General features: G+C 34.5%; 1 protein-coding gene across 2 annotated transcripts in view; it reads left to right on the top strand.

The window, feature by feature from the left end:
* The window catches only part of Asxl2 (ASXL transcriptional regulator 2), a 131,351-nt gene that overhangs the window by 53,679 nt on the left and 63,325 nt on the right, over positions 1 to 14,347 (top strand). The gene's annotated exons all lie outside the window — the stretch shown is intronic.

The raw sequence follows: 14,347 nt of genomic DNA, 5'->3' as shown, positions 1-14,347 counted from the left end.
AATTGTTCTTTTTTGGTTATACATGACCGTATAATGTATTTTGACATATCATATATGCATGAAGTATAACTTCCCAGTCTTCTGGTTGTAAATGATGTGGAGTTATACTGATTGTGTATTCATATATGAACATAAGAAAGTTAGGTCCATTTCATTCTACTCTCTTTCCCATTCCCATTTCCCCTGCCTTTCCCTACTCTACCCTGTCCAATCCAGTGGATCCCCCTGCCCCCATTGTGGATCAGCATCTTCATATCAGAGAGAACATTTGGTCTTTGGTTTTTTGGGATTGGCTTATTTTACTTAGCATGGTATTCTCCAGTTCCATCCATTTACCTACAAATGCTATAATTTCATTCTTCTTTATGACTGAGTAATATTCCATTGTATATATGTACCACATTATGCATTCATCTTAAACTCTATCTAATTATAACATGATACCTTTGAACAGTACTCCAAAATGCATAATCTCTGTAGCAGTCCTCATCTCTTCCTCTCCCACGTTTTCCCCACATCAATCATATTATTTCAGTTGTAGAATATTGCAGATGGAAAAAGTTATTATAGTTTACATCTCATTTTATTATTGGAGAAATAAGGATGGGCACAGTGGCATATGCCTGTAATTCCAGCTACTCAGGAGGCTAAGGCAGGAAGATTACAAATTCAGACAAGCCTCATCAGTTTGGACCCTGTCTCAAAATAAAAAAGGCTGGGGATATAGTTCAGTGGTAGAGCACCCCTGGGTTCCATCTCTAGTATTGCATATACTATATATACATACATACACATGGATTGAGATTTAGCAAGGGTTATACAACTAGCTTAGTGAAACTAGCAATCTAGGCTTGTTGTTGTGGTTTTTGTTCTTTTAATATGTGCTTGCTCTTCTGATTAGTATATTGGCTTTATTATTTTTCAAATCAGACTTAACATTGTGTGCTGCCATAACAGCTTTAGGTTAATTTTTGTCTAATTACAAATTGTTTTTTGGATTAAATAGATCTTTATGTATTGCTGTTTGGCAGAGCTCAAAATTGTTGCCTTGTAATTTTTTCTCATGTTTCAGTGTTCCAATCAAAGCAGTAAGCTCCTATAGGGTTGTGATTGTAAAGAACTCTGGGAACCATCCATCAAAGACCATGCCCAATAAACATACTGAAATATTAACTTTTGGCGGGGGGTCTCTCATCTTATTAGAATATTTATGAAAAAAATCTCTTATGATATTTAAGGTGAAATGTTTTGTTTTACTTCCTACCAAAAAAAATAATCAAAGCACCTAATCCCCACTCCCCATTATGGAAAAGTATTCAAAGGAAATAAAGCCAACATTCTCATTACTTGTCGGCAGAAATCATTATCCCTGCAGAGTAGGTCATTTGATTGTTTGTTCCGGTGAAATGCCTTTAGAGAGCTCAGTTTAAGAATTAAGAACATTTTAAAATTAAGTTGATATCATGTTTATCTAAGGTTAGCTGATAACTTTGTGGTTAAGCCTGCATCTTCTGATCACTAGTGTAGTCTTCTTTCCAGCTTGCAAAGCTGGTAGAGATGTCAAAAAGAATTAATATTGAAAACACAGAAACAGTAACTTGGGTGTTGACAGAAAAAGTAGTCATATCCATTGTTATTTGGAGGGACAAGTTCTATTATGAATCAAAGGAAAGCTAATAAACATTAGAGTCCATAGCTGATGGCTTTATGATGGCTCCTGGAAACTGAAACGCATGGAAAGAATATTAAAGAATGGAAAATACTCATTGTATCCACATCCAAACTGCTCTAATAGGTTTATTCTGTCACATAGTAAAAATTTTGCAACTATTTTCTGGAGTGGATTAGATGCTTCAGCTGAGTATAATCTTGTACTTTTAGACAGTAGTATTTGGGCTAACTTGTAAATTTTAAGTAAGTGAATGTTTTATATAGTAAAATGGGGGTGGAGGGATTATGAATATTGCTGGGAGGGCATGGGACAGTTTATTTTTTTGGCATTGTTGTTGCTTTGTAAAGAGAAATTAAATACTCTTTTTCCCCCCTCCTTTCATTTTCTTGGGATGCATTCCAACTCCAGAAGGTAAGAAGTACTACTTTATTCTAAAGAAATATTATGCAGCTATACAACATTCTTAAAGTTTAATTGCTCTTACCTTTGGATGCATGATTTTTACTTTATAAAACTAAATAATTAACACAGAAACTAATAGTGATATTATTATATAAATTTTTATTAATAATATGCTTGTTTATCCCTTGTGCTTTAAAATCATTATTTGGTCATAATTTTAGAAATCTAATCTACATTAAGGCTCATTAAAATCATCACTTGATTTACTAGTATTAAAATATCTAATAAGATTGATAATGAAAATTTTTAAGAGTTTGGAAATGTGTATGTTAAGATTTGCTTTTTGGCTATAAGATTGAAAATGTAAATGCTTGGATTGATTTAGAGAAAATATTGGTAAATCTTCTACAGGAATGATACTTATTTCAAATGATCACAAGAGCATCCGTGTCTCCAAAGAAGGATTGGTGGACTTCCAGAGAGAAGGGGAACTTGGCTCAGGACCAGCAGGATCTTTGGCATACCTGATGTCAAAGAATTGTAGCACATGCCAGTCAAAGGCATAGACAAGTTTATTTAGGAAAATAGATAACTATTCAAGGGAGATTGGGGTGATCTCAAGAGAAAGATGTTTTTGTGGTAAGACAAGGGATACACATTTAAGGGTTAGGATGCAGGATGTCTCTAGAGGGAGAGACAGCTCCTGTTGATAGGGTGTGTTAATACTTAGAGGGACTACATGTAGAGCAAGGATGGAGTTTCATAATTTCTTGCCATTTCTCCCTGCACTTGCATATTGCCTTATGTTACTTTTGCAGGGTGTTTCCTTTTAGACTTAGTATCTCTCCTTTTATCCCCAAATTCTTATCTTAAAACCAGACGAGAATAGGTTAAAATTCATAGTCTAAATCCTTTACTGAATTGATTTTTTTATCTGTGTTGGCATTTTAGATAACCCTCTTTATAGCAGTGCCCATGTTATATCATAGTTATTTATTACAGTTTTCTAACTTGCCTGGGAGACTTGAGAACAGGAACCTTATTCATGTATATTCATATCACTTGAACATGGCATGCTTGGCTTAGAGTTAGTTGGCTTGTAGCTTAATTAAACTCTTAAACTCCAGTTAAATTTGTACTCTATTAAGTTCCTTTATAAGAACCTATTTGATTTTGAACAAGTTTATGAAAGAAAGCTTTCTTTTTTAAAAATTTTTTAGTTGTATGTAAACAAAATATCTTTATTTTTTATTTGTTTATTTTTTTATGTGGTGCTAAGGATCAAACCCAGGACCTCACGCATGCGAGGCAAGCGCTCCACCACTGAGCCACAACCCCAGCCCTGAAAGAAAGCTTTCTTAAGGTCGTAGCAGAAGTCCTAATTAAAAAGTAGGTAATTTGGTCTGGGTTGTGACTCAGTGGTAGGAGCACTTGCCTGGCACATGTGAAGCACTGGGTTTGATCCTCACCTCCACATAAAAATAAATGAATAAAATAAAGATACAACCAACATTTTTTTTTTTTTTTAAAAACTAGGTAATTTTTTGTATGCTTATTGTTTGAAGGGGTTCTTTAGGTGCAGATAATAGGAGTCAAATGTCAACTTAGGCAAATAAGATGCTGGAAAAATGTGGGCAATCTTACATTCTTTTTTTTTTTTTTAAAGAGAGAGAGAGAGAGAGAGAGAGAATTTCAATATTTATTTTTTAGTTTTCGGCGGACACAACATCCCCGTTTGTATGTGGTGCTGAGGATCGAACCCGGGCCGCACGCATGCCAGGCGAGCGCACCACCGCTTGAGCCACATCCCCAGCCCCAGCAATCTTACATTCTTAAGGAAAGAAACAGGCTCTGAAATTAGGAGAATGAAGGCAGCTTCATAGACCAGACAGGCTAAATAGAATATATAAAATATGTAGCTTAGTGGTAGAGTGCCTCTGGGTTCAATCCCTAGTCACCCCTAGACCCTGAAAAAAGTGGGGGGAAAGAAAGAATGAAAAGAACCCTTAAATGGATTCTCCAAACATTAATACAGAACCATATTACAACGTTAGAATAGAATATCGCTTTTGATACATTCTACCATACTTTTACTAGTATTCGGTTGAGTGTGTATGGGAGTGAGAACTAACTGGTGGATATGTATGTATTTCCATATGTATAGATTTGTGTACCTACCACTACAATCAAGATACAAAATACTTCCAACAAGAATATTCCTCTTTTATTGCTACACCTACCTTCCTTTTGGCTCCATCTCTCCTTCCTCCTTGATATTAATCTGTTCTACCTTTCTATATTCTTGTCATTCCAAGAATGAAGTTATGTTAAGGCAATCATATAATATGTAGCCATTTTGGGGATTGACTTTTTTCTCCCCCAATTCAATGTAGTTCTCCATGGATTCCTCAAAGTTGTGTGAATACCTCATTTCTTTTTATAGCTGATTAGTATACCATGACTTCTATGAATTCATATCTGTGTATGATTCTAAAACATAAATACTGCTTCTGCTTCCTCACTTTTGAGCAGGAGTTAGTTGTTTGAGCAAAGTTATTATTATTATTATTATTATTATTATTATTATTATTATTGGTAGTTGTAGATGGACAGCATGCCTTTATTTGTTTCGTTTTTTATGCGGTGCTAAGGATTCAACCCAGTGTCTACACATGCTAAGCAAATGCTCTGCCACTGAGCTATATCCCCAGCCCCCTGAGCAAAGATCTTAATGAACTCTTATATCCTCTTTGAGTGAAAACTTATGAATTTCTCCAAGTCTTTCTATACCAATAGTTTGTGATTATCTAATCTAAGTGTAATTGAACCTTGTAGTTCTATATATTTACTTAAAAATGGAGAATAGAATCACTATACTCCTTTTAAAAAATTTTTTTTTTTGTTTTAGTTGTAGTTGGACACAGTGCTTTTATTTTATTTTTATGTGGTGCTGAGGATCGAACCCAGAGTCCCATACATGCTAGGTGAGCACTCTACTGCTGAGTCACAACCCCAGCCCCTCACATACACCTTTTTTCTCTGAACTCTCTTCCCTTTCTCGAAACTGTTTTGTTACTGCTAGTTGGCAAGGCATATTTTTAAAATAGTTAATAGCTGGGGAGAAAAAGACAATAATGGGGTGAGTAGATGGTTAAGATATGTAGCCCAGTGTTAAGAGGATAGGGTGAGCAAGCAAAATTTCAAAGAATAATTTTTTTGTTTCTGTGACTTTCCTCTTCAGACTAAAACACTCATCCTCCTTATTTGTCCTTTGCCCTTCTGCTGCTCTGTTGGCCTGGAACTTTTCATTTGGGGCACTTTCTCTATAATGCCTGCTTGGACATTGTCCTGCACACCCTCTCTCTTTTCCTGTCTCCAGTGCTTAAATTCCCATTTGTTTGAGGGCATGTTTTGGGAGAAAAACACTTTGAAAAAACAAATTTACTGAGCTTTATGTTACTTTTTGAATTAAACTTTTTAATTGAAAAACTACATTTATGTTATTTTGTTTTTTGAGAGCAGATTAGTTGTAAACTAAAATGAATCTATCATTGGTAGAATTGCATGTAATATGATCCATATAAATATATAGGTTTGATTAAAAGAATCTAGGCGTACCAAATTTTTCAATGCATTTGAAATCTACAAAGACTGTTAAGTAGTTAATTTCTAAACTCACTATTTTCCATAAAGGTGCTCTTTTTAAAAAATTTTTTAAATTTTTTTTAGTTGTCAGTGGACCACTTTCTTATTTATTTGTATCAGTGCTGAGAATTGAACCCAGTGCCTCACACATGCTAGACAAGTGCTCTACCACTGAGCCACAGCCCCAATTCCATAAAGGTGCTTTTGAGTTCAGGTTTTTTTTTTTTTATTTTATGTTGTGCTGAGGGTCAAACCCAGTGCCCTGCGCATGCCAGGTGAGCGCGTTATCGCTTGAGCCACATCCCCAGCCCTGAGTTCAGTTTTTTTTTTTTTTTAAATATATTTTTCGTTGTAGATGGACACGATGCCTTTACTTACTAACTTATTTATTTTTATTTTATTATATATGACAGCAGAATGCATTACAATTCATATTACATAAATAGAGCACAGTTTTTCATCTCTAGTTGTATACAAAGTAGAGTCACACCATTCGTGTCTTCATACATGTACTTAGGGTATATTTATTTATTTTTATGTGGTATTGAGGATTGAATCCACTGCCTCATACATGTGAGGCAAGTGCTTCACCATTGAGCCACAACCCCAGCTCACGTTCAGTTTTATTCTGTGTGTTCTGTTTATAAAGTCAAGTAAGCATGCTAGAAAAAAAAAAAAAAAACTATTTTTGAACAAGATTGAGAATTAAAGTAGGAATTAGGCAGGGTAACCTATTGCAAAGGAGACTATCTCTAGGATTAAATAAATTAGACTGATGGAATCCCTTAAGTTTCTTTATCAAAAGTGTGAAATGGCAACAATAAACATTGGAAGACAGTGGTGAAGTTTGAGACAGATAGTGAAGGTTAATGATATTAAGATTCTTTAGATTGGTTGTTAGCGGGAGTGCCAGTCAGGAGACCAAAAATAATCTGGAAAGGAGCAGGGCTTCCCGAGAATTCTTAAAATATTTGAAAGACTGTTATTGGAATAACATAGAAAGAATGTTAAGATTTTTTTTTCTTCACTTTCAAAGATAATTTGTTTCAAGGTCATTTTTGGAAAATTCAGACTGTGGAAAATCACAAAGAGGAAAGATTTTGTCACCTTGTTAACTACTGATTTTCATCATCAAATCAAACCTAGTACATAGAATTATATAGGAACACATAGATGGTGTAGCTTAAAGAAGGATTTATGAGTAATTGGAAATGCTTGAGGGCATAGTAAGTCTCTACCACATCATATGTTGTGCAAAAGACTAGACAATTTTTTTGTCAGATATATTTTATTACAATTTTAAAAGTTACAGAGTATTGTTGCTGTTTGATAGGGCCCATCAACCCTCAGTAAAAATCAAAGTCAATTCCTCAGCTTTAGCTTGCTTTGTCTTGTCTATAGCATTCCTCAGTGAAAGGCTCTTGCCAAAACTCTATTCCCTAGTTTTTTTAATTCTGATCAAAAAAAAAAAAAAAAAAAAGTCTATTCTGATCAAAAGTCTATTCCCTAGTTTTTTTAATTCTGATCATCAGATTGTAGGCACACTTTAAAAGAAATCCCCACTTCCATCCTTCACACTATAAACTTCTATCAGATTTTTAAATAACAGGGTAAAATGAACATTTACTGACTGGTATTAAAAGTTACTCTGCTTATTCTACCTTAGGCAAATGTTCTATTATTTCCTACTAATACAGCAGATGGCTATTTCTCCTATACATAAAAACGTGCCCTATCAGAGGTAAAGCGCTCCCTAGCATGTGTGAGGCACTGGGTTCAATTCTCAGCACCATATAAAGTAAAATAAAGACATTGGGGGGAAAAAAAAAAAGAATGGTTATGGGGCTGGGGTTGTGGCTCGCCTAGCACGTGCAGGGCCCTGGGTTCGATCCTCAGCACCACATAAAAATGAAGGTATTGTGTCCAAATACAACTAAAAAATAAATATTAAAATAATGGTTACTTTGCTACAAGTGCTGCTGCATTTACCGTTAAATATATTCTTTGTAAAAGAGAGGATTAATGATTAACAAATTAGAAAACATAATAGGTTCTAAACCTGAATTTCTGACTTTGTCCAGTTCTTGAATCTATTGCAAAAGTGACTGAAGTTTTGATATGGGTCACAATTAAATTTGTATCAACTTGCATCATCTGTCAAAAAAAAACAACAGAGAATTTAATCATAAATGATAAGGTATAGTGTGTGTATGTGTACCAACAAATTTGGCTCGATTCATTCTTGCATTCTTTTTTTTAAATATTTATTTCTTAGGTGGACATAATGTATATATTTTACATTTATGTGGTGCTGAGGATCGAACCCAGTGCCTTATGCATGTGAGACCAGCACTCTACCACTGAGCCACAATTCCAGCCCCCATTCTTACATTCTTAAAATTTAAGAATATGTACTTCTTGAGGAAGTTTCTACCTTTTTTTCTTTTTTTTTTAATGCACTTCCCAGTCCATTGTCACATGATAAGTCTTATTTAAATAGTCAGTGAATGAGAAACCAAGGTCAGCTTCTTTCTCATACTATTCTCCCACCCCCTACTGGGGATTGAACTCAGTAGCTCATAGAGCTACTGAGCTACATCCCTGGCCCTTTTTATTTTTTTCTTTTGAGACAGGGTCTCTCTACATCCCTCAATAAGCTACATCCCTGGCCCTTTCCCTTTCTTCCCTTCCTTCTCTTTCCCCTTTTCCCTTTCTCCCTCCTTTATTTCCTTCTTTTAACTTTTTGTGGTATAGTTGATATGCCAAACTTTATTTATTTTCAGAGTACAGTTCAGCTCAGGGATTTTTAATAAATTTACTGAGTTTACAATCGTCTCCATAATCCAGTTTTAGAATAATTTGTCATTCCAATAAAAATTCCTCTAACTCATATACTGTTAAATTATTTTCTGTTGTGAGCCTTTAAGCTTCTTTCTGTTTCTGTAGATTGACCATATCTGGACATTCTTCAAATGGAATCATATAACATGTGGTTCTTTAAGGTTAATCTATGTTGTAGAATTTATTAGTAAGTACTTCATTCCTTTTTATTGGTCCATATGATCTATATTGTTTATAAACTTTTCTCAGGCATGTAATACTGTTTCTACCTTTTTATTTATCAATTGCTGTGTTGAAAAGTTGCAAGAGTAGCACAAAGAAAATCTTTACCTCACTTTGCCCAATATTAACATTTATTGTTTATTCTAATTTGTTTCTGAAATGTCTGAGAAGAAATTGTAGACATGATGCCCCATTTACCTTTCAACACTTAAGAATTTTCTAAATTTTCTAAAGGAAAGTACATTCTTTTTACATAACCACAAGGTAAATATCAAAATAGTTAATAAGAAATCAATATTGACAAAGTATTATATAGTCAACAGACTTGATAATAATTCAGATTTGATAATAATTCTGCTAATTTTCTCATCCAGCATCACATGTTGTATTTGCATTTAGTTCTCATATCTCTTTATTCTCTTTTGATCTGTGACCATTCTTTCTTGTCCTGGATTGATTGATTGATTGGTGGTCCTGGAGATTCTGTCACTTTTTAATTTTAGTTTGATGCAAGGTCTTGCTAAGTTACCCATGCTGTTCTTGAACTTGTGATCCTCTTGCATCAGTGGCCTACGTTGCTGGGATTACAGGTGTGCACCATTTTACCCAGCTTGATCTGAACATTATTTAACATGCCGAATGTTTTGTAGTTTATTCTGCAGTTTGATTCTATAATGTTTTCTCATACATTGGTGGGGGGTAAATATCACAGAATTAATGTGTGGGTTTTTTTTTTTTACTACATCTCATTAGGAGACACATGATTTCAGTTTACCCTAGTTTGGTAGATAGTAATTTGATCACTTGTGTTATGTGTTATCTACCACATTTCTCCACTGTGGGTGCAGTTTTTCCCCTTTGAAATTACTAAGTATCTTATCTAAAGACTTGATTGGGGAATGATCCACTTCCAGGTTCTCATGGTTACTGGCAGGATTTAGATCCTTCTGGGTTATCCCTGGTTCCTGTTTGTTGGCTGTAGGCTGTCCTGAGTGCCTCCCCATCATAGCTACCTTCTCAAAGCCAGGAAGAGAGAGTTGCCTAGCAATCCTACTGCAGTATTATGTAAAATGACCACTTGAAATTGTGACATACCATCACCTTTGCTAGAATGGAGAAGTTCCTGCCCACACTCAAGAGGGGAAGGGATTACACAAGGGGTGTGAGTACTAGGAAGTAGTAAGAATTAGGGGTCATTTTGGAGTCTGTCTACCACAGCAATCATCAATAATACTTGTCTAAAATTTACTATGGTAGTTACCACATAATAATGATTTTCTAATTTCATCATTCCCTTTTGTTGGAATTGTACTACAAGGAATTTTTCCTTATTTTTTCTCACCCAATCATTGATTTGTCACTTATATCGATATGAACTCATGAATTTTTATCTTATTCTATGGGTTATTATTTCTACTATGATCATTTATTACTTAAGGATAAGTAGTTTAATCCCTCCCAAGAACAACATTCAGAGAAATCTTTAGTCAGGGTATCTAAACATTGAATTATTTTTCCAGTTTATTGTAGATTAAAATATTTTTTAAAGTATTTATTTTTTAGTTATAGGTGGACACAATATCTTTATTTTATTTTTATGTGGTGCTGAGGATTGAACCCAGTGCCTCACACATACAAGGCGAGCGCTCTACCTCTGAGCCACAACCCCAGCCCTATAGATTAAAGGTAAACATGTAAGCCATTCTATCATGAATCTACAAAGCTTTTGTAATTCTTTTTGAAACAAACTTAATAAAGTTATCACCAGAATGCCAAAAATGCTTTCATGTTGATATTCTGTAAGTGAAAAACTAATTTCCTCCCTCAAGATTATTATCATGTTATTCAAATGAGCAAAGATTTTGGTAATATGATTTAAATATGCTCATTTTAAAACCAGTTGATTTTGAGGGGGCACAGTGGTGCATCCCTGTAATCCCAACAGTTTGGGAGACTGAAACAGGAAGATCACAAGTTTGAGGCCATCCTCAGCAACTGTCTCAAAATAAAAAGGAAATAAAAATTTTTGGCAAAGCACCCCCTGGTTCAATCCCCAGTACAATGCACAAACACCCCAAAAACAAAATAGAAAACAACCCGATCTCAATTTCTTCATATTTGGTTTTTCTCTTAGTCTTTGTCATTGTATAGGTACCCCCTTTCTTTGTGTTTGTGGGAATATGGGACTCTGATTCTCTTTTTGAATATGTGTGTTTTTGTACTTAATGAAAAATATCTTGCTCTTTAATATGTATTTTCTCTTTGATTAGATGTCCTTTACTTCACTCTGTATGCAGTTTCCCTCTTATCTGCTGTTTTATTTTTTGTTTTCAATAGTATGCCCTGTAAAAAGGAACTGATTTTTGAAAGAGAGCCATACTCTTTCAGAGTTTAACTTGTTTTAATAGTTTATTCACATATTTTTGGACTAATAAAATATTTTTGTAAAAATTACACCTAATAACAAAACATATAGTTAATCAGTAGTAAAAAATGTTCACTGAAAATACTCTGAAAGTCTCTAGGAATAACCATTGTTTATTGCATTAATTGAAGAAACTAAGAAAATTGATAGATTTCAGTTTCTTCACTATGAGAAAATGTTAATTCCTAAATGATCTCTGAAATTGAAGAAAAAGAAAAACAGTCTGAAGGTATGTTATCAGTTTTAAAATGAAAGTTGGAAAAAAATGAAGATTTATATTTCTATTATATTACCTAATTGAAGCTGAATAACACTGTTTTAGAATTCCTGAATTGTTTACTTTGTTTCATTTCTTTGTTGGCTGGATTTCATTATCAAATAGAATTTTTATGTTTATGGGTCATCTTTTCCCAAAGTTCTTGTTTTCTGTTGTCTCTTTGTATGACGTCTAGACTGGATTTTAAATTTTGTGTTCACACTTATTCTTAAAAATTTTGTTTGGGGCTGGAGTCATAACTCAGCAGTAGAGCACTTGCCTTGCGCATGTGAATCACTGGGTTCAATCAGCAGCACCACATAAAAATAAATAAATTAAAGATATTGTGTCCATGGGCTGTGGTTGTTGTGGCTCAACGGTAGAGGGCTCGCCTAGCATGTGTGAGGCGCTGGGTTCAATCCTCAGCACCACATAAAAATAAATAAATAAAATACAGATGTTATATCCAATTACAACTAAAAAATAATTTTGTTTACTATTTTTGGGCATTGAGCATTGCTAAGAAAGCAGTTGTACTTGCGTGTGTTATATAGGACTGGCTTTATTTTGCTGCATAGCAGTATCAAAATTTCAGTGAATTTTAACAATAAGCACTCTTTCCCCCCTTCTTCATATCATTTGGATAGATTAGGCTAAGTTATTATTGGTGATAATTGACTGTAGATTTTCTCTTTTTCTCCTGGAATCAGTGGCCGTGCTCTTATAGCAATCACAGAAGTAAGCTGAATAATGCCCACTCTTGTATCATTTCACTGACCAAATCAAGTCTTGTAGTCAACACCAAATCAACATCTTTGTGGCAGGGAAATATATTTCACTTAATCTAATATACTGTGAGGTTACATGATGGAGTAAATGATTGATAAAAACAGTAATATAAGCTGCCACTTCGTTTTTTTATGCCTATATTCCAGTTTGGTACTTTTTAAATCTTCGAAGCTCTAGATTTAGTGAAGAATATGAGAAAAATGTTGCTGAGTACTGAATTAGTGTGTAATGGGTTCAGGTAGCACCTTGCCTCTTCTCACATTATCATTTAATATATATTTTTTATTCATAAAGGTAATATTTTCTCTTTAATGGAATAGACTTGTTTTCTTTGAATATTCTCTTATACCTCTTTTTTATTTCTTCCTCATATCTCTATAGATTTGAATGCCTTAGTTGCCTTGTATCAATATTTTCAGTAATAAATAACAAAATGCAAAGTAAACTAGCTTAATAAGGGAAATTTCACTATTTAATGCAAGTGGGGAAAAAAAATAAGCAAAACTTAAACCAGGAGCTTCAGCAGTTTTATCTCTTCTGCCCCCATGTTTGTTTCATTTTCACCAAGTTCCTCCATCATAATTACAAGATGACTACTCTCAGGTCCTGGAGATGGATGTTTTTGAATATCACAAATAGGGAGAATCTGCTTCCTAGAGACCCTATATAAAACTTACACACTAATGAATCTGGCTGGCCTATTATAAAGCCAGATTTATGTATATTTGTATGTATTTATTTATTTTTGGTATTGGGGATTGAACCATGGGGCTCTTAACCACTGAGTGACATCCCCAGCCCTTTTTATTTTTTATTTTGAGACAGGGCCTTGCTAAGTTGCTGAAACTGGCCTTGAACTTGTGATAATTCTGCTTTAGCCTCCTGAATTACTGGGATTACAGGTGTGTTCCACAGTGCCCAGTGGAATCAGATATTAAACTGACATATTTTCCTAATAGTATATATAGTTACAAGTGATATGTATTTCTGATAAGTACAGAACATAGAAGTGGCTTCAGTAAGGAAAAGATAGTAAGCCTGAAACCTGAAGAGTGAATTAGTGCTTGCTGGGAGAAAAGGAAGTCAGGGTTATCTTTTCGAACAGTCATTAGGCCAGTTAGGTAAGTTACAAAATGGAAAAAGGCCTGAGGAATCTGGAGCAGAGAATGTAGGAGAATGGTCAAGGTCAAATCATGTTGATTTTTTTTTTAAAAAATTTATTCTTATAATGTTGTGATATGAATGAATTTTAAGCTGGACAGAAGGTAGCATGATTTATTTTTAAAAGGTTACTGTGATTTCAGAGTAGTGAATAGACTGGGTGAGAGTGAGATTACTGTCACTTGAATTAGGGGACAGTTGAACACCACCAGACTGAGGTGGAGGAGCAAATTGTTGTTGTTGTTTTTTAAATATTTTTTAGTTATACTTGGACACAATGTCTTTATTTTGTTTATTTATTTTTATGTGGTGCTGAGGATCGAACCCAGTGCCACAAGCACTCTACCACTGAGCAACAACCCCAGCCCAAGGAACAAATTGTTAGAGTAACCACCATAGTTACTGAGTCTGGATTCCATGACATACACAGACACACACACACACTCACACACACAGTATCTGTAAAATCATGTTAAAGGTGGGTGATGTTACCTCCATTTTATAGGTAAGATTAAAGGTGCTTAAAGTGATTTAGCTAGTTTCACACTTTATTTATTTTATTTATTTTTATGTGTGCTGAGGATCAAATCCAGTGCCTCATATATGTGAGGCAAGCATTGTACCACTGAGCTATAAACCCAGCCCCGAGGACTATTAATTTTGACACTAGGGATTGAATCCAGGGAGGCTTTACCATTGAACTACTCCCCTAGTCCTTTTTATTATTTATTTTGACACATGATCTTATTAAGTTGCATAGGATGTCCTTGAACTTTTGAATCTTTTGGCCTCAGCCTCCTGATTTCTTGGAATTACAGGCATGTGCCACTGTACCCAGTTTAAGAACTGTTTTTTGTTGTTAGTATTTTGTTTTGAATACTAATACTTAGCCCTGTCTTAAAACATTTTTTTTTATATAGAGGACTGCACTCTC

This window comes from Callospermophilus lateralis, chromosome 14 (assembly GCF_048772815.1).
Source record: "Callospermophilus lateralis isolate mCalLat2 chromosome 14, mCalLat2.hap1, whole genome shotgun sequence".
NCBI classification, from domain to species: Eukaryota; Metazoa; Chordata; class Mammalia; order Rodentia; family Sciuridae; genus Callospermophilus; species Callospermophilus lateralis.
Note: the sequence above shows the minus strand (reverse complement) of the source record. Positions and strands in the feature narration are given on the sequence as shown.